Raw genomic sequence first — 22,199 nt, forward strand, 5'->3', positions numbered from 1 at the left:
TATTCACAGTATGTGAGCATCACTGGCCAGGCCGGCATTTATTGTCCATCCCTAATTGCCCAGAGGGCAGTTGAGAGTAACCACATTGCCGTGGGTCTGGAGTCACATATAGGCCAGGCCAGGTGAGGTGAGGATGGCAGTTTCCTTCCCTAAAGGACAGTGAACCAGGTGGGTTCTTCCTGACAATCAACAATGGATTCATGGCTATTGTGGAGTGGCACGGTGGCTCAGTGGTTGGCACTGCTGCCTCACAGCACCAGGGACCTGGGTTTGATCCCACCCTCAGGTAACTGTCTGTGTGGAGTTTGCACGTTCTCCCCGTGTCTGTGTGCGTTTCCTCCAGGTGCTCCAGCTTCCTCCCACAGTCCAAAGATGTGCAAGCTAGGTGGGTTGGCCATGGCGGGGCCCTGGGTGGAAATGTTCCCCAGAGGGTTGGTGTGGACTTAACGGGCCAAAGTAGAGAAGGTGTACAGCAAGCTTGCCTTTATTGGTCGGGGAATTGAGTACAGCAGTCAGGATGGCATGTTGTAGCTTTATAAGACTTTGTTTAGACCTCACTCAGAGTATTGCATTCAATTCTGGTCACCACATTACAGGAAGGGTGTGGAGGCTTTGGAGAGGGTGCAGAAGAGGTTTCCCAGAATGCCTACTGGACTAGAGGGTACGAGCTATAAGGAGAGGCTAGAAAAATTCAGATTGTTTTCTCTTGAGTGGTGGAGACTGAAGGGAGACTTGATAGAAGTCTATAAAATTATGAGACACAGATAGGGTTGACCCTTTCACCTCCCACACTCCCCAGAGTTGAAATGTCAACAACTAGGGGTCATGCATTCAAGGTGAGAGGGGGGAAGTTCAAAGGAGATGTAAGGGACAATTTTTTTACACAGAGAATGGTAGGAGTCCGGAACGCACTGCCAGGGGTTGTGGTGGAGGCAAATATGATAGGGATGTTTAAGGGGCTTTTAGATAAGCACATGGATATGCAAGGAATGGTGGGGTAGGGACCAAGGGCATGCAGAATGGGTTAGTTTAATTTCACGTCTTATTCAGCACAGCATCGTGGGCCAAATGGCCCATTCCTGTGCTGTAGAGTCCTATGTCCTATCAAATGTTCTGTTTCCACACTGTAGGGATTCTAAGATTACAGTCTTAAATACAGATTTTCATTTTTAAAATTGAATTCAAATTCCACCATCTGCTATTGGCAGGATTCAAACCCGGGTCTCTAGAACAATAGCTGGGTCTCTGGATAAACAGTCCCCCGATAATACCACCAGGCCATTGCCTCCTTTATTTTCCCTCCACCACCGAGCATTCACAGCAGTTTGGGACCTTATTCTGATTTACCCTTCCTCTTGATTTACCTCGTTCCCTCTCTCCAGGCTCGGGACCCTCCTGCATGGAGACCTTCAGTCACTAACTTATCTGATGGCCGCCTGCGGTTCTTTTGAGGGGAACTTTCGAGAGAGAAAGGGACAACTGTCCAAACTCCTCCCCCCAACCCTTAAGCCTCGTCCCCAACCCGCCCCACAATCGCTAACGCCAACAAGCTTTTCAATCTGGCGTTAAAAAGAAACATCAGATGTTGTCTGGTTCAGGCTTCTGCTGGGCTTTTGCAGCTCCAGCAGGAGTCGTGTACAGAGAGAATAGTGTTTCGGAATGTGGAGCACAATATTATCAGCAAGTCTGTCAGCGGTCACAGCTGTCCTGGGATCTGGGGGCACCTGTTTCTAGCGGGCTCAGAATTTCAGTGAGAAATCTCACAGCCTTTCCTAAAGTGGGGACAGTGTCTCTCAAGGCAGTCTGTACTGGCTTTGTGTAACTGTTAGTCCACTTCACAGACAGAACAAAGCTTCAACTGGCTCCCCTCTCTGGATTTAACTGAGTCAGAAGTCGCACAACACCAGGTTATAGTCCTGACGAAGCAGCAGAGCTCCAAAAGCTTGTGATTTCAAATAAACCTGTTGGACTGTAACCTGGTGTTGTATGACTTCTGACTTTGTCCACCCGAGTCCATCACCGGCACCTCCACATCATGATTTTAACCGCACCAGATAGAGACAGCAGATCCCAAGATTGTCATCAACAACTTGGGCTCATCTTTAAAAGAATTGCATACTTGAAAGACTCTCATTCGGTAGTGATCTGCGCTGGGTTACAGTAGCGGGGGCACCAACATTTCTATTTCGCTCAAGCGACCATCATCGCATCTTAGCCCAGGTGTGAGGTTTGTCAGGGTCAGTCAAGACTTGGGCTGCATCACAGTCTAGATTTGGGTTAGATTAGTTTAGATTTACCGTCAACAACAAACGTGTTGTCCTGGATACATACTGTTTGCTCCCCACTTATTGCCCCCTCATGCTGTTATGTTACCAGTAAGTTTCAAGCAAGAAACCATCTGGTTCACTAATGTCCTTTAGGGAAGGAAACTGCCATCCTTACCTGGTTTGGCCTACATGTGACTCCACACCCAAAGTAATGTAGTTTACTCATAACTGCCCCCTGGCCAATAAATGCTGGCCCAGCCAGCGATGCCCTCATGCCTTGAATGGATTAAAATAAAACAGTACCAGATTTTTCATGAAGAAGGATCCCCTAAACAGGTCACTGGTAAAAATTGGGCCTTGTGGCAGTGTTACTCAAGACGGTCTGTCCTAGCTTTGTGTGACTGTTAGTCTGCTTTCCAGAAAGAACAAAGCTTCAAGTGGCTGCTCTGTCTGGTTGTAACTGAGTCAGAAGTCACAAAGCTGTCTTGAGTTGGAAGCCCGAGCCCTGAGCGAGGAGCACAGGTTCAAATCCCACTCTGGGACTCACTGGCCACTGAAGGATTGTTGTTGCTGCAATATGCCATTTTGATAATCAGCCTGCTACTGTAGCTTGTCCAACACTGTCCCCCAAGGAGGGAACAGAGTATGTGTGTGGCAGCACAAAAGAAAGTTCTCACTATATTTGTTTTTAATACGATCCCTACTCCTAAACTCACCAAACTATCAGACACAGTTTTCTCCCAATCCCCACCTTACCTGTTCCCTTTTAAACTCTTGAAAACTTAGATGAGATCACCCATTAAACTTCTGAATTCTAAGGAACACAACCTTAATTTGTATAATCTTTCCTTGTATCTTAACCCTTGGAGTCTTGATCTCATCTGCCTGAGACCAGTGTATCTCTCCCAGAGTGTGCTGTTCAGAGCTGCCTACCTCTGGTCGAATCAAGGCTTTGTCAAAACTCAAACTTCGAATTCCTTGCCTTCAATTCCAATCGATAAAAAGGCCAGCAATCCTTGGTTGCTCTTGTGCTCTGCTGGTCATTCTCCCGTTCCCTTGGCAGCCTGGGGAAGGGCACTCGATTGAGTGAGTCGCAGTTCCACAGTGCATTGGCCATGTGCCATCTTCACCAATCTGCACCCATGAACTCATCCATCATTACCCATCAAATCCAGAGGACAGTGAACCACCTCAGCAATAGCCTGAGGTCTTCATTGGTCGATGATGAAGGGAACTTACCAGTACTAACGCCATGGAGGGGCCAGGTTGACCCCTGGTATCCAGGACAACACGTTTGAGGTCGACAGTAAAGTCTGTTGCCTTGATATTAGAGAGAAGCTTCATGTTTGATTACAGCAACTGCATCCCATTTTCTCGATGAGGTGGAACCAGTGCAGAGGTTGAGTGGAGATGGTGTGGAGTGGGCGTGTGGTATCTGGAGTGGGCTCTATTGGTGGAGGGCACTTTGTTTGGCTGACAAGTTGCTTCCCTACCATCTCTCCCATGTTTGAGATTGGGAAACCAAGAGGCTGGAGGGCGATGATGGATGCTGTTAGAAATGACCAGCAGCAACCCAGAGGCAGAGGAGGTGGATTTACATCTTGTTTTGGTGATCCAGTGGTCAGTTCTCTACAAAGTGGAAGCCGGCAGGTGTCACATCTTATGCTGTAAACTGAATGCAGCAACAAGTGTTCCCTGGTCTAGCGCAAGACAGGTCAGATACAAAATTCCAACCATTCTGACTCCCAAGTCAAACAGGTGCAGAGTAAAGCACATGTGTATTCTGTAGTCAAACTGTTAATCTCCAATTTTCTATTACAGTACAACGGCGTCTTTGCTTCAAAAGTGCTTCCATGGCCGTGACGTGCTTTCCCCGAGATTGTGAAAGGTGTTATATAGATGCAAAGCTTTTTTTTCCCTTTACATTAATATCAGCTTTTCTCTTTGTCACCATGAGAGACATTCTCTCTGAATTATGAACAGTTCTGCACTTGGATTTCTGATCTGGGCTGTGCCCTCACCTGTACCCATCTCACTTCCTTAAAGCTACCAGAGAGGTTATTTTTTTAAAAAAATTCATTCATTGACTAGGCCAGCATTTATTTACAGGAGGGCTGTTAAGAGTCAGCCACAGTTGCTGTGGGTCTGGAGTCACATGTAGGCCAGACCAGGTAAGGATGGTAGATTTCTTTCCCTGGAGAACATCAGGGAACCAGAGGGGTTTTTCCTCCCCCAACAATTGGGAATGGACTCACAATCATCGTTAAATGGTTAATTCCAGATTTTTAATGAATGGGCATTCCACTGTCTGCTGGGTTGGGTTTGGAATCCAAGTCCCCAGAACATTACCTGGGTTTCCTAGTTACAGTCCAACGATAATACCACCAGGCCATCACCACCCTCTATTTACCTTAAACATTGCAGTGGTACAGATTAGAGGGCAGCAACTTGGCTCATTGTTATTTCAAGTGTCCAACTAGTTAGGGGAGATTCTGATAATGATCTTGGCAAGATAGTCATCACAACCCTGACTCCTTGAGAAACAGCAACCAAAAACCTACAGAATGCTGAGCTAAGTAAAAACCGAAAGGACTGCGGATGCTGTAAATCAGGAATGAGAAACAGAAGCTGCCGGAAAAGCTCAGCAGGTTTAATGTTTTAATGAAGGCCGTAGCTCGGGTTATGGTTGGAGTTGTTGAAGTATGGTTTCGGTGCAAGCGTTGCGTCTCCCTTCTATAACGTCACCTAAAAGGGAGACGAAACGTTTGCATGAAAACCAGTCAGCTCAGCGAACCAACCCACAACTCCAAAAGCTCAGCAGGTCTGGCAGGATCTGGGAAGAAAAAAATCAGAGTTAACGTTTCGGGTCCGGTGACCTTTCCTCAGAACAGTTCTGGCTCACTGGACCCGAAACGTTAACTCTGATTTTCTCTTCACAGATGCTGCCAGACCTGCTGAGCTTTTCCAGAAACTTCTGCTTTTGCTTGAGAATGCTGAGCTACATTGTCCACGGTGAATAGAATAAAAGTCCAGAGGGATCTGGTGAGGCAGTGCCTTGTATATTGCATTCCACTGTAGCACAAGAAAAGCATTTTAGGATGAGAAAGACTACTCTTCAATTTCAGAGGGTTGAGGACTGAATAATGGCTGGAATTACTGGGTCTGAGAACTTTGGCCAGATGCTTCCATTCCATTGCTACGATCCTACCCTAGTTATGGAGGAAACACTAGAATTGGACACCACTCTGCACACTTCAGCAGCTGCGCATGCCTACACACAACTGGACTTTTAAATGATTCGTTGGTTATGAGGACCTGAATGGTGCTAAATAAATGCAAGTTCTTTCTTTTGCACCATGTAGTGCATTTAGACATTGAGCAATTGAGGAAGCTAAGATGGAAAACTGTAAAGATATGGATACAAGAAGAGAAATAAGGCTAATCAGAGAGAAGTAAGAAGTGGTGCTGAATAAAGAGATCTGGATGTGCAGGTGCAATTTCTTTGAAAGTGGAGTCGCAGGCAGACAGGGTGGTAAAGAAGACATTTGGTACACTTACCTTTATTGGTCAGTGCATTGAATACGGGAGTTGGGAGGGTCATGTTGCAGCAGTACAGATCATTGGTTAGGCCACTTTTTGAATACTGTCTGCAATTCTGGTCTCCCTGCTGTAGGAAGGATGTTGCTAAAGTTGAAAGGGCTCAGAAAAGATTTACAAGGATGTTGCCAGGGTTGGAGGGTTTGAGCTATAGGGAGAGGCTGAATAGACTGGGGCTATTTTTCCCTGGAGCGTTGGAGGCTGAGGGGTGACCTTATAGAGGTTTATAAGATCATGAGGGGCATGGATAGGGTGAATAGGCAAGGTCTTTTCCCCAGGGTGGGAAGTCCAAAACTAGAGGGCATAGGTTTAAGGTGAGAGGGGAAAGATTTAAAAGGGACCTAAGGGGCAACTTTTTCATGCAGCAGATGGTGTGTGTATGGTGCCAGAGGAAATGGTATAGGTTGATACAATTACAACATTTAAAAGGCATCAGGATGAGTACATGAATTGAAGGGTTTAGAGGGATATGGGCCAAATGCTGGCAAATGGGACTAGACTTACGTAGGATATCTGGTCAGCATGGACAAGTTGGACCGAAGGATCTGTTTCCATGCTGTAGGAGTCTATGGTTGAGGCGGAGCCTAAGATAGCTTTAGTAAAAATTCCAAAAATCTACATTTGGAATAAAATTGAAAAATGGCCGTTTCAGTAGACAGGAAAGTGAATATGGGCTCGGGCTGCAAAAGTGTATGGAGGGAACAAGGTTCTGAGATAATGCAGATTGGAGGGGAGGATGAGAGGAATAAGGGGGTTTGAGGTGAAGAAGAGAGTCAAGTAGCCTGTGATAGGGATACACTGCTTTAGAAACATTTCTGAAGGTCTAGAATTACCAATCCTTTCTCATTATCTGTTCATGCAGCGGGCATTTCCTTCTACCCTGTGGCTGAAAGTTTGGAATGCTCAGCCGATGTCACACTCTGAAAGTAACACTGTACCCAGATTTACTGAGAGAACAGGGACAGAATCTCCCAGTGACTCTTTGGATCAGATCCCACTTTAGAACATTGAACATAGAACTGTGCAGCACAGAAATGGGCCTTTGGCCCACGATGTTGTGCCGAACATGATGCCAAATTAAAGTAATCCCTTCTGCCTGCCCTTGGTCCACGTCCCTCCATTCCTTGCATGTTCAAGTGCTTACCTAAAAGCCCCTTAAACACGCCTATCGCATCTGCCTCCACCAATATCTTTGGCAGTGCATTCCAGACTCCTACCGCTCTCTGTGGAAAAAACTTGCCTCTCACATCTCCTTTGAACTCTCCCCATCTCACCTTAAATGCACGCCGCCAAGTATTAGACATTTCAACTCTGGGAAAAAGATTCTGACTGTCAACCCTATCTATGCATCTCATAATTTTACAGACTTTTATCAAGTCTCTCCTCAGCATCTCCTTATAGCTCATACCCTTTAATCCAGGCAGCATCCTGATAAACCTTTTCTGCACCCTCTCCAAAGCTTCCACACCCTTCCTGTAATTGAACGCAGTACTCTATATACTCTGTCCACCAACCTAACACAGGATTTTCTGGTCAACACACCGTTTCTGCCACTTTACTCCTAAACCTGAATGCTAGATTTGGATATGATCATTCATGCAGGACGTGGGCACAGACACTAACCCTGTCACACACACACACATATATACTTACACACACACACAGACACCTGGAGGGAGAAATCAGCATTAATGTTTCGGGTTCTTTTTCAGAACAGTTCTGACAAAGGGTCAATGGACCCAAAACTTTGATTTCTCCCCACAGATGCTGCCAGACCTGCTGAGCTATTCCAGCAATTGCTGTACCTTGGTAACGGTGTGCAGTCAGGCACAATACTTAACTCCACTGTCCTCTCATCTCTCTTTACCTCATTGGCTGTCTCGAGTTCGATACGTAACATTGGAGCTTACTCACACACAAAACAAGAAAATCTGGGTAATGAGCTATTTAAAATTTATAAATAAAATTTAAAATGGACAATTCTGAACTTTAACTTAGTATGTAATTGACTTAGACAATAAGGATGCTGTGGCACTGTAATCTTGCATACTGTGAAAGAGGACAGCGTACACACTCTGCATGTCTGTGACAGACAGAAATAAACACCAGCACAGTGTGTGTGGCTGTACAACAAACACAGCATTGTGTGTATGTGACCACTGCACACATTCCTGTGCGTACGTCATAGGATCCAAACCACGTGTAAAGAGGCCATTCAGTCCATCGAGATTACACTGCCCCTCCAAACAGAATCCCACCCAGACCCAGCACCTCCCCCCACCATCCTCATAACCCTGCATTTCCCATGGCTAACCCACCTAGCCTATATATCCTGGGCACTATGGACAATTTAGCATGGCCAATCCACCTAAGCTGCACAACTTTGGACTGTGGGAGGAAACCAGAGCACCCAGAGGGCAAACCCACACAGACACGGGGAGAATGTGCAAACTCCACACAGACAGTTGCCTGAGGGTGGAATTGAACCCGGGTCCCTGGCACTGTGAGGTAGCAGTGCAAACCACTGAGCCACCATGCCCAGGTCTGAGACAGAACCTGCATATAAACCTGTGTGTAGTCACTGCATGTATGCATGCGTGTCTGTCTCTGAGACAAAGATATTACACCATGTGAGAGAACACCACGCGCAGTTAATATGGGGCCACTCATGGCCAGGTCAGGAGTGTAGGGTCTTCATGCTGGGAGACAGCAGTCAAACTAATTGGACCGATATAACAAAGTTAATTTGACAGCGGGGATTTCCGAGTTTATAACAGTGTGCATTTTGTGAGTGAATGTGCGAATTTAACACTGTGTGTATCTCAGACTCAGTTAAACAAACACAAGCTGGAATATCTGTGCAGCTTTCCCCATTCTCTGCTGTAACATCAGCAGAGAATCAACCAAACCTGAAATAAAAAGCAAACATTGCGCCTTGTGGCAAGGTGTGAAGGGAATGCTTTTGGGTTAACCACTACACCTGGACTACTTTTACATTCCTCCAATAGCAACGGGGTGGAAAGTTGAGAGTGGTGGATAATGGTTGAACAGTTCGTAATAGATCTGCTTTAAACCTCAGATAAAACATTCAATGGCTCCCAGACAGTATTGACACTGATTTCTCAAGTTACCTTCCTCCAAATTCACAGCAGAACTTTGGGAGAATTTCTGTGGAAATACCTAGTGATGATAAATGATAGCGTCAAAGAACCCACTAGAGCGGACAGAGGCCATTCAGCCCATTGAGTCTGCACCAACCCTCCGAAGAACAACTCGCTCAGACTCAGCACCCTATCCCCATAACCTCACATTCCCCATGGCTAACCCACCTAGCCTACGCATCCATGGAAACTACGGGGCAATTTAGCACGGCCAATCCACCCTAACCTGCACATCTTTGGATAAAGGTGGGAATTAAATGCACTGTTCTTGCTGTGTGCCTCATTACAGGGTAAACAGAGAGGAAAGTTTCTTTCATAGAGTCATAGAGTTGTACAGCGCGGAATTAGATCCTTCGGTCCAACTTGGCCGTGCCGACCACATATCCTGAATTAATCTAGTCCCATTTGCCAGCATTTGGCCCATATCCCTGTAAAACCTTCCTATTCACATACCCATCCAGATGCCTTTTAAGTATCATTGTACCAATCTCCAGCACTTCCTCTGGCAGCTCGTTCCATACCCTCTGAGTGATAAAGTTGCCCCTCAGGTCCCTTTTAAATCTTTCCCCTCTCACCTTAAACCTATGCCCCTCTAGTTTTGGATTCTTCTACCTCGAGATAAAGGCCTTGGCTATTCACCCTATCCATGCCCTTCCTGATTGTAAGAACCTCTATAAGGTCACCGCTCAGCCTCTGATCTCCAACACAGAAGATGCAGGTTCATCTTTCATAGTTAAAGCTGACCATGATATCATCTGGAATTCATGGAGTTAGGGGCAGACACAGACTCCCCGTGACCCTGAAGAATGGGGCAGCAGGCTCAAAGGGCTGAATGGCCTACTCCTGTTCCTGTTTTCTTTGTTTCTCGCCCTGCTGCCCTTCATTCTCAGACCTTTCTGTTTCCCTTGAATAGCTACGTTGTACAACAGACATGAATTGAACAGTTTCGTAAAAGGGAAGTATTTGTTGAATCATAGCGAGGTACAAATTGGCAATTGACACTTTAACATGCACTGCTCACTCGTGCGTTTGTCCAGGAGCTGTGTCTCTACTTTTAAAGGTTTGGCATTGCAGAATGTTGGACCCTAATCATGTTATATTTTAGACTATCTCCTTTGGCAGCCCTTTACAAACTTTCTTACTGTTTACTCCCCACCTATTGCCCCCTCATGCTGTTTTGTTACCAGCAAGTTTCAAGTAAGAAACTATAGAGAATTGTGAACACATGCCAAATTCATTACACAATCCAAACTTCCATCCAATGACTCCATCTACACTTCCCACTGCCTCGAGAAAGCAGCCAACATCATCAGAGACCCCTCCCACCCTGGTTATATGCTATTCCAAACTCTTATGTGAAGCAGAAGATACAAAAGCTTAAATACATGTATCAACAGATTCAAGAACAGCTTCTTCTCTGCTCTCTTTAGACTGCTGAATGGACCACTCAAATTTCAAATCTAGTGTTGAACAGTTGCTGTTGTGAACCTTCTTTGCAGCCATAGCTTTGTATTCCTCACTCTGTACTATCTTTGTATGTTAGGATCATAGAATCCCTACAGTGTGGAAACAGGCCCTTCAGCCCAACAAGTTTACACCGACCCTCAGAGCATCCCACCCAGACCCATCTCCCTATAACCCTGAACACTATGGGGCAACTTAGCATGGCCAATCCACCCTAACCTGCACATCTTTGGACTGTGGGAGGAAACTGAAGCACCCGGAGGAAACCCACGCAGACACAGGGGAGAATGTGCAAACTCCACACAGACAGTCGCCCGAGGGTGGAATCAAACCCGGGTCCCTGGTGCTGTGAGACAGCAGTGCCAACCACTGAGCCGCTGTGCCACCCTCTGCCTCTTCCTGTACTGCATGAAAAACAACATTTTTCATTGTACCTAGGTTCGTGTGACAACAATAAATCAAATCAGATCAAATCAAGTTTTGTGTATCAACTAATGAAGACCAAGTCATTGATCTCTGCTCTGAAGCTACAATTTAACCCTAAGGTTGACCACTTGTAATACCAGCAAGACACAGCTACCCTAACTATTTGCTTCCAGTTACATAGCAGTATGTTTAGACAATTGTATGAAGTTCCTCTATCTTCTATCTAATCTAAAAATAAACAGATTAATTCTGAAGAAGGGTCACTGGACCTGAAATGTTAACTCGGATTTCTCTCCACAGTTGCTGCCAGATCTGCTGAGCTTTTCCTAAAAATTTCTATTTTTGTTTCTGATTTCCAGCACCTGCAGTTCTCTAGCTTAAAAAAAAGGATGAATGCCTTTGTTAACAGAATGGAAAATAAGAAGCTCCCTGAAGTTCCATGTGTAGCAACATACAGTGCATTTCACCTAAGTCACTCTGTCGCCCTGTATAAAGATTACTGCTTCATGTAGAGACTGTGTTTCTTAATCAGTAATGGTATTAAAGTGCTAATTCTTCAGGAGATCTCAAAAAGTGGTCACAGTTGTCACTGTTGGACACACTTCATGAAAACTGCATCAGCTTACCTTGGCTGGGTCACATTGATCTGATCAATGAGATGCATGTCAATCATGAAGGGTATAGATAGGGTTAATGGTGCGTATCTTTTTTCCTAGGATGGAGTACTTCAAGACTAGGGGGCACATTTTTAAGGTGAGAGGAGAGAGATTTAAAAAAGACATGAAGGGAAAATTTTTTACACAGCGTGTGTTTCACGTGTGGAATGAACTTCCTGAGGAAGTGGTGGATGTGGATACAATTACTATGTTTAAAAGGCATTTGGATAAGAACATGAGTAGGAAAGGCTTGGAGAGGTATTGGCCAGGAGCAGGCACGTGGGACTAGTTTAGTTTGGGATTATGTTCAGCATGGACTGGTTGGACCGAAAGGTCTGTTTCCATGCCGTATGACTCTACGACTCTATGATGTTTGTTTAATAGCTACTACAGATTACAGACAAAAGCACTCACAACACAGGTATAGGTTACATGACTAATCCCACTTTTCATTAAAAAAATGCATGCACTATCACTTGCAAAACTTATTCTAATTACCCAATGAACATGGTCACAAAAAAAATGATCGTTAACAAAACAGTGTATTAACAATGTATTCAATTTGACTTTTGTCAGTCTCTGCATATGCATTCCATGAATAGTCTTTCAACTGTGCAAGTCTCCTAATGGGACATGCTTATATTGTTGTTGGCTGTTCTTCTGAAATCTGCTCATTTCTGGGGTTATATTCTTTTCTCTGATGTGTGTCATTCCTGGGGCGAGTTCTGTTGATATGATAATTACTGTTGCTCATCTATTTCTGTTGCTGGGGTCCAGTGGACCTCTGATGGTCATTTTGTCCTCTATGCAACTAGGGGGATCATTCTTCCTGATTGATTGCCTACAGTGAAGGAATAGCTTCTCCTGCTATTTGTACATTTCTGCAGTGGTGGCAATATATATAATGGTTTACATTTACCTTGTACACATAAAGTGACAATTGCTCTCTATTGGTCCTAATTTACCAACTGGACCGACTTTTATTGAGCGCGTTGAATGTTTGCACTCTGTAAAATGCTCACCTCTCACAATTTATTTTTGAATGCCACAATTAAAACTGCCTCCACCAACCCTTCAGGCAGCGTGTTCCTGATTGTAACTATTTGGTCGATCCAGAGTTGATCCTTTTTCTCCTTTTCACAGCTAACATTTACACCTATGTTAGAGGTCTATCCCTCCTTTACCACCATTACCACTGCCTTTCTCTTTTGCCTTAGGCACCTCACTATCTATTCTGCTGGTTACTCCAGCCCCTCTGTTCACAGCTTTAGAAAGCACACATTTTTACCTCCTTCATTCTCAGAAGAACTGAGGAGTTTGTCAGGATAATGTCCTAGGCCCAACCATCTTCAGCTGCTTCATCAATGACCTTCCTTTCATCATAAGGTCAGAAGTGGGGATGCTGATGCCTGCACAGTGTTCAGTACCATTTGTGGCTCCTCAAATACTGGAACAGTCTGGACCTCACGTAACAAGATTTGGACAACATACGAGCTTAGGTTGATAGAGGGAAGTAATATCCAGTGCAAAAATATCCAGGCTTTAGTGAACAAGGAACAAATAACACTCATGCCATACAAATGCCAGGTAATGACCATCTTTAGCAAGAGAAAATCTAACCATCATCCTTGACGTTCAATGGAATGATGTCACTAGATCAACATAGGTGGGGTTACCATTGACTGGAAACTGAACTGCACTAGCTGTACTATGGTGACAAGGTTAGAGACTAGGAATCCTGCAGCGAGTAACTTACCTCCTGTCTCCCCAAAAGCCTGTTCACCATCTACAAGGCACAAGTCAGGAGTGTGATGGAATACCCCCCACTTGATTGGATGGGTGTAGCCCCAACAGCACTCAAGAAGCTTGACACCATCCAGGACAAAGCAACCCGCTTGATTGGCATCCAATCCACAAATATTTAGTTCCGCCACCCACCAACACTCAGGAGCAACAAGATGCACTACAGAAATTCACCAAAGATCCTCAGACAGCACCTTCCAAATTCACGACCACTTCCATCTAGAAGAACAAGGGCAGCAGATACATGGGAACACCACCCCCTGCAAGTTCCCCTCCAAGCCACTCACCATCCTGACTTGGAAATATATCATTGTTCCTTCAGTTTCACTGGGTCAAAATCCTGGAACTCCCTCCCTAACAGTATTGTGTGTCTACCCACATGGACTGCAGCGGTTCAAGAAGGCAGCTCACCACCACCTTCTCAGGGGCAACTAAGGGCGGGCAATAAATACTGGCCCATCCAGAGACATCCACATCGTGTAAGTGAATAAAAATGAGACGTGTCCAGCTTCTCCAGTTTCTGAAGTTCCTCATTCGTGTTGCTGTTGAACCCTGACTGTACCTTTCACTCAACTAACAAAGACAACATAAAGTGTACCATATACCTTCCCATAAAAATAAGTTTGCTGGAAGTAAGCGAGACTTGCGAAATATGGACTGTTGTAAAATGATGAAAGGGGAGAACAGCAAATCCCTTTCAAATAATTCACCCAGTCCAGAACGTCATCTCGTGGCTTGCAAAGATTAAAATATACCCAACAGCTGCAGTCATCAAAGCAACATTCACAGCTTTGCAGAGATGCTTCCTGCCTCTTAGTGAAACTCAAACAATAGTTTTGAAACTTTTCAAAGCTGGAAACCATTTTGGTAGGAGAGTAAAAGTTTGGGATAGACCTAGAAAGGAGTTTGCAGCACAGTGTGAGAGATAGTACCAGGGTGTGGGGACAGCCTGGCCAGAAAAACAAAAAAAAAAGGACATGAGATAAAATACAGGGAAAGTGCAGCTGGGAGAGAATTGACGCAAGGGTTAGATGTACACTTGGATTTCGCAAAGAAATAATAGTGAGGCTATCAGTGCTTGGCAATTACTATAAAGCAACCTCATGCACCATCACAGACCTGGTTAAACATGGAGATCCGTAAATTGCTGTCAAATCCAGACAGCTCCTCCAGTCGATTTGCGGATCAACAATCTTTGTGATAAAGTAAATGAGGATTTGACTTTCTTGGCTAAGATGTTCGTAGAATCCCTACAGTGTGGAAGCAGGCCATTCGGCCCATTGAGTCCACACTGGCACTCTGAAGAGCATCCCATCCAAACTACCCCCGCATTCCCCATGGCTAATCCACCTATTTTACACATCTATGGACAAGTTAGCATGGTCAATCCAGCTAACCAGCATGTCTTTGGACTGTGGGGTGAAATTGGATCACCTGGAGGAAACCTACACAGACAAGGGGAAAATGTGAAAACTCCACACTGACAGTTGCCCAAGGGTGGAATTGAACCTGGGTCCCTAGTGCTGTGAGGCAGCAATGCTAACCACTGGGTCACCATGCCAAACATGTCCAGGTGGGAAAAAGTTGTGGCCATAAGGCCATAAGATTCCGTGTTGGAGCTGCTTTTCTGGAATTCCAAGAGTAGTGATTACTGTTTTATAAGCTGTTGCATAGTTTTGGAACTTTGGGGGATGAAAGATCAAACCAATTACACTTTAAATAGGAGGAACACAGATTAAGGGCAGTGACCCACATGGGAAGGGAATCAAACAGAGAAATAAACCTGCACAGCTGTCTGACCCAGCAGTGAATCTGCGCAGCTGACTGCTTCTGCAGTTTGGTTTCAAGTATCTCTGGACATCAGAGATCATCGAAGAAAAATGAATAAGCAGTGAAATTCACAGCTGTCCTGGGAGAAACCTATGTGGGAGCTTACAGCAGGGGAGCAGCTAAGTGGCTTTTTAAAGTGTAACCTTATTGTTTTTTTTTTTTGTAAATCTATAATATCAAGTAGAGTGGGTTCCTCTTTGATTATATGTTTTTATTGAGATCTGTCTCTTGATTAAATTTTAAAAATATAAAAAATAGGTAGTAAGCTAGCCTGGAGCAGTGTTTTTAGGGCAGTAAGACGGTGCTATTTTCTAGGTCTGTAGATGGTTAAGGTGCAAAGATGGCCTTTAGTAGAGTGATGTGCTGTTCCTGTTGGATGTGGGAGATTAGGGAGAGTTTCCATGTTGCTGATGGTTATGTCTGCAGGGAAGTGTGCTTGGTTGCGAATCCTATCAGATTACATGGATTGTTTGGAGCAGCAGTTAGAGGCAATAAGGAATTTACAGAAGCTAGGGGGTATGATGGATAGCAACTGTAGAAAGGGAGGAGAACCACAGATACAGTCAGGTAGATGGGTGGCCTCCAGGAAAGGTAGGCGAGGGAGGCAGGTAGTGCAGGAGTCTCCTGTGGCTATCCCCATGGCAATGAGTATGTGGTTTTGGAAAATGTAGGGGGTGATTGGGCTCTCAGGGGGAACGTAGCATGGGCAGCCAGGTTTCTAGTACTGAGACCGGCTCTAATGTAACGAGGGATATGTCAGGCTCCAAGAGGTCGATTGTGATAGGGGACTGTCTAGTCAGAGGCACAGACAGACCTTTCTGCGTCCGACAGTGAGACATCAGAATGGTGTGTTGCCTCCCTGGTGCCAGGATCTAGGATATCTTGGAGACGGTGCAGAATATTCTCAAAGGGGAGATAAGCAGCAGGGGGTTATTGTACACATGGGAACTAATGACATAGGAAGAGATAAGGACAAGATTCTAAGGAGAGAATATAGGAAGTTAGGCAGGAATTTTAAAAGTAGCTCCTCGAGGATAGTAATATCTGGATTACTCCCAGTGCCACGAGCTAGTGAGATCATGAATAGGAGCATAGGGCAGATGAATGTGTGGCTGAGGAGCTGGTGCAGGGGAGAAGGATTCACATTTTTGGATCATTGGGATCTCTTCTGGGGTAGAAGTGACAGATTGTATAAGGACAGATTGCACCTGAATTGGAAGGGGACTAATATACTGGTGGGGAGATTTGCTACAAGAGGATTTAAACTTGTAAGGGAGGATTGGGGGTGGGTGGGACTCGGAGATAGTGAGGAAGGAGGTGAGTTTGTGACTGATGTAGTTGGGAAAAGGAGCAAGTCAAACAGTCAGGGCAGGCAGGAACAAAGCAGAGAACAAGGTAGGACTGATAAATTAAACTGCATTTAGTTCAATGCAAGAGGCCTAACAGGTAAGGCAGATGAACTCAGGGCATGGTTGGGAACTTGGCAGTGGGATATCATAGCAATTACAGAGATCTGTCTCAGAGATGGACAGCATAATGGTCCAGGGTATAGATGCTATAGTAAGGATCTAAAGGGGGGGCAAGAGAGAAGAGTGGGGGGAGGCATTTTTGATTAGGGATAACATTACAGCTGTACTTAGGGAGGATATTCTTGGGAATACGTACAGGGAAGTTAATTGGGTGGAACTGAGAAATAAGAAAGGGATGATGACCTTTTTGGGATTGTACAATAGATCACCCAGTAGTAAGCGGGAAATGGATGGAGAATAATTTTTTAAGTTCTTACAAGAAAATGTTCTGATTCAGTATGTGGGTGTATCTACTAGAGAAGATGCAAAACTTGACTCACTCTTGGGGGAAATAAGGCAGGAGCAGTTGACTGAGGTGTCAGTGGGGGAGCACTTTGGGGCCAGTGACCATAATTCCATTAGTTTTAAAATAGAAATGAAAAAGGATAGACTGGATCGAAAAGTTAAAGTTCTAAAGTGGAGGAAGGCCAATTTTGACGGTGTTAGGCAAGGACTTCCAAAAATTGGAGACAGTAAGGACTGCAGATGCTAGAAGCCAGATTCTATAGATGCGAGGCTGGAAAAGCACAGCAGGTCAGACAGCATCAGGGGAGTAGGAAGGTCAACGTTTTGGGCCAAAACCCTTCATCAGGACTTTCAAAATTTATTGTGGGTGGATGTTCACAGGTCAAGGGACGGCTGGAAGCCCTCAAAAATGAGACAACGAGAGTCCAGAGACAGGATGTTCCTGTTAGAGTGAAGGGCAAGGCTGGTAGTTGTAGGGAATGTTGGATGACTAGAGAAATTGAAGTTTTTGTCAAGAAAACGAAGGAAGCTTATGTCAGGTATAGAGAGCAGAGATCGAGTGAATCCCTAGAAGAATATAAAGGCAGTAAGAGTATACTTAAGAGAGCAATCAGGAGGGCAAAAAGGGACATGAAATAGCTTGAGGAAATAGGGTTAATGAGAATCCAAAGGGATTCTACAAATCCATTAAGGACAAAAGGGTTAGTCTTCTGCTCCTATGATGCTGCTTGGCCTGCTGTGTTCATCCAGCCCTGCACCTTGTTGTCTCGGATTCTGCAGCATCTGCAGTTCCTACTATCTCTGATTCAATTTTAACCCCCTTAAAGATCAGCAAGGCTGCCTACATGCAGGAGATGGGGGAGGTACTAAATGAGTGTTCTGTGTCAGTATTTATTGTGGAGAAGGATATGGAAGATATGGAATGTGGGGAAATAGGTAGTGACACCTTGAAAAATGCCCATATTACAGAGGAGGAAGTACCGGATGGCCTAAAATGCATAAAGGTGGATAGATCCTCGGGATCTGATCAGGTGTACCCTAAAAGTCCGTGGGAAGTTAGGGAAGTGATTGGTGGGTCCCTTGCTGAGATATTTGTATCATGGATAGCCACAGGTGAGGTGCCAGAGGACTGGGGGTTGGCTAATGTGGTGCTAATATTTAATAAAGTTAGTAAGGAAAAGCCAGGGAACTATAGATCGGTGAGTCTGACATCAGCGGTGGGCAAGTTGTTGGAGGGGATCCTGAGGGACAGGATTTACATGTGTTTGGAAAGACAAGCACTGATTAGGGATAGTCAACATGGCTTTGTGCGTGGGAAATCATGTTTCACTAACTTGATTGAGGTTTTTGAAGAAGTAATGAAGAGGATCGAAGAGGACAGAGTGGTGGACCTAATCTATATGGACTTCAGTAAGGCAGTCGACAAAGTTCCTCATGGTAGACTGGTTAGCAAGGTTGGATCACATGGAATAGACGGAGAATTAATCGTTTGGATATAGAACTGGCTCAAAGAGTGGTGGTGGAGGGTTGCTTTTCAGACTAGAGGCCTGTAATCATAGGTGTGCCATAAAGATCAGTGCTGTGTCTACTGCTTTCATCATTTATATAAATGATTTGGATGTGAACATTGGAGGTATGGTTAATTTGCAGATGACACCAAAATTGGAGGTGTAGTGGGCAGCAAAGAAGGTTACCTCAGAGTACAATGGGACCTTGATCAGATGGGCCAATGGGCCGCGGAGTGGCAGATGGAGTTTAGTTTAGATAAATGTGAGGTAAGGCAAATCAGGGCAGGACTTATACACTTAATTGTAAGGTCCTGGGGAGTGTTGCTGAACAAAGAGACTCTGGAGTGCAGGGTCATAGTTTGTGGAAAGAGGAGTTGCAGGTAGGCAGGATAGTGAAGAAGGCGTTTGGTTTGCTTGCCTTTATTGGTCAGTGCATTGACTGTAGGAGTTGGGAGGACATGTTACAGCTGTACAGGACATTGGCTAGGCCACTATTGGAATATTGCACGCAATTTTAGTCTCCCTGCTATAGGAAGGATGTTGTGAAACTTGAAAGGGTTCAGAGAAGATTTATGAGGATGTCGCCAGGGTTGGGGTGTTTGTTCTGTACTGAGAGGCTCAATAGCCTGCAGCTATTTTCTCTGGAGCGACGGAGGCTGAGTGATGACCTTATAGAGGTTTATAAAATCGTGATGGCCATGGATAGGGTAAGTAGGCAACACGTTTTGCCCAGGGCAGGGGAGTCCAAAACTAGACGGCATAGGTCTAAGGTGAGAGGGGAAAGATTTAAAAGGGACCTAAGGGGCAATTTTTTCAAACAGAGGGTGGTGCATGTATGGAATGAGCTGCCAGAGGAAGTGGTGGAGGCTGGTACAATTACAACATTTAAAAGGCATCTGGATGGGTACATGAATAGGAAGGATTTAGAGGGATATGGGCCAAATGCTGGCAAATGGGACTAGATTTATTTAGGATATCTGGTTGGCATGGATGTATTGGATTGAAGGGTTTGTTTCTGTGCTATACAGCTCTATGACTCTATGACACTATGTCAGGAAAAGAAATCTAGCATTGGTGCATTTTTAATAGTGACATAAGAATTAATAATGGCATGGCACAAAAACTATAATTCTACAAGTGTGGAGATTCATTCCTTCAGAACATTTGATGGAGAATTAAAAAGTTGAACGTTAATTGAAGGAAACTACTTCCATGTTTCATGAATCTATGACTCATGATTTTACATTGAATTAAATATTGTAACTCATAGTTCAAGGTTTAGACTCTAAGTGCATCTGCAAGGGTTTCCTTCTTTCAATCGAATAATAGATACGTTGTTTCTTATCCTGCTCGGATGTCCCAGATATCCCGCAGAGGGGCAAAACTGAGAAGTAAGTCTAAATACTGGATTTTTCACTCACGAAATAAATAAGTGCTTGTGTGATTTTTGGGGAAATGTTGTTGAATAACGGGTCATACTGTTCCTTGAATTACAGCACCTCAAAATGAGCCAGACTTCACAGATTGTGCAGAGGATCACTTCTGGCCAGTGCTACAAGAACAGACCATAAGATGGATTGATGGATAAATGTAAGTACACTCCTTTACGAGTGAGTGTCTCTGGAACCCTTACTCAAATAGCCACTCTTCATTCCCAGACCTCATTGCCTAGCAACGTCAGCCTTTTGTGAATCACTCTCACCTCCGATCCCATCAAAGACCTTCCCCTTTGGAATACATTCCAAACCTGTGACTTCTGTCTTGTCGAAAGACAAGAGCAACAGGTGCACGGTTTCGCACTGAAGTCATTCCAGGCTGGTGTCACAGATTTCTGACTGACAATACAGTCAAAGGTCATCGAGGGACGGGCAGGGAGATGGAATCAAAGCCACAAGCAGATCAGCTGTGATCTTGTCGACAAAGGGGTCAAGTGGTCCACCCCTATCACTCTTATCTTCAAGTTCCCCGAGCCACACGCCATTTTGACTTGGAAATATATCCCTGTTCCTTCATCATCTTCTGACAGAATCCCGGACCCTATGTTATTGCAGGGGAATATTCACGCACTGGTTTAAGATGGTGTTACCTTCTGAGAGGCCACTGATGGTGACCAACACACGCCAGTCCTACCAATGATGCCCACATCCCAGAAATAGTTTTAATCACATCTGGAGCCAAGTCTGTACCAGTCTAGTGGTGTACATTGTGCCCAACTGGGCACACCAGCCAACTTTGAACATAGAGTAGGCCGCTCACCACTTCCTTGGCCAAGGACAGTTAGTGGCATCAGAAAATCAGAGATGCAGGACAGAAAATAGATTTTTTCACTGTAAAAAGGTATTTCACTATAAACATGACAATACAAGGAAAGCAATGGTTCTCAGCTCTCAATATTCAGCTTCCTGCTTTAAGAAGTTAGTTGTTATTCTTAACCAAATATTTGGATGGTATCAAGTCGTTCTGAGCCTGACTATGTTTGTGTGGCATTGCTAATCAATTCTGCTATTGGTGTTCACTGTGCCCTTCTCTACAAACTGAGAGGTGCCCGCTATCTCCACAAATATCGACACTCACGCTCTGTACAATTCCAAGCGAGTGCTAGAGGAACTGTCTTATGCATTAAATGCTAAATTGAAACCCCATCTGCCTTCTTATATTAATGCAAAAGATCCCAGAGCAGTATTTTGTAGTAAGTAAGAGGTTCTTCCCAGTATCCCGGCCAACATTCATCTCTCAATCAATACCTAAAACAAGTGATCTGGTCATTACTTGCATCTTTACTTGTGATGGCATGCTGTGTACTTATTTTTTACATTCGACCAAAGTTTAAGAAAATTATTCATTGTCTGCAAAGTGGCTTGAGACATTCCGAGGGAGTGGAAGTTACTATGTAAATGCAAGGTTTTTTATTCTCTTAAGACAGTAACCACCACTCTTATACATTCTTCCACACGTCATCCCTCTTTTGCACTGGGTAGAAGACAAAGGGGTTAACCAAGCAGGATACCCTTGGTTAGAGTCCACCCGTTGTCTCTTCCACAAGTTTGTGGGGGGAAACTGAGCTCGATTCAGTCATGGGTAATCCCACTGTCCAATTTTCCACTGAGTGCTCCAATTTATACAATTATTGGAAATGAAATCATATCCCAGCAACTCCTCTCCTTTAAACTGCTCTAAGAACCCCTAAACACTTTCAAACTTGCTTTGCCCTGCAATCTAAATGCTTTTAAATCTAAAGCTTGGCAACTAATTCCTAATTCATGATTTACCTTGTACTTCTGTTGGAATTACCCTGGTATCCGGTGTACAGACCCCATTCTTTCACTCCCCAATGCTCAGCACGAGAGAGAAATTATCAGTGTGAATATTTTACTTACCCCTTATGCCAGTGCACTGTCCAAAGACGATTGTGAAGGCCAGGAGATACAGCAAATCCATCCTCAGCCTACTGCCTCTGTGCATCAACACGATTGCCTAAGGCTACAGAAGGTGAAACAAAGGGAAAAAAACAAATTAGCCTGCTTGCCCATTCCTTGTGTGGTTTCCTGGTATGGCCAGGATATTGAGATTGGCAGCATAGGCACTTCAACAGCCACCACACAGGTAAGAATTGGCAATGCCAACACGGTGTCCTCAGGGAGAGAGTCTGACCCAGACCACAAGCATCTGGATA

General features: G+C 44.6%; 1 long non-coding RNA gene across 1 annotated transcript in view; it reads right to left on the reverse strand.

The window, feature by feature from the left end:
• The window catches only part of LOC125484495, a 69,581-nt gene that overhangs the window by 41,382 nt on the left and 6,000 nt on the right, over window positions 1–22,199 (reverse strand). The window contains exon 2 of the long non-coding RNA XR_007263332.1: window positions 21,904–22,006. This is a non-coding gene — a long non-coding RNA (uncharacterized LOC125484495). The remainder of the gene's footprint in view (window positions 1–21,903; window positions 22,007–22,199) is intronic.

This window comes from Rhincodon typus, chromosome 12 (assembly GCF_021869965.1).
Source record: "Rhincodon typus isolate 14 chromosome 12, sRhiTyp1.1, whole genome shotgun sequence".
NCBI classification, from domain to species: Eukaryota; Metazoa; Chordata; class Chondrichthyes; order Orectolobiformes; family Rhincodontidae; genus Rhincodon; species Rhincodon typus.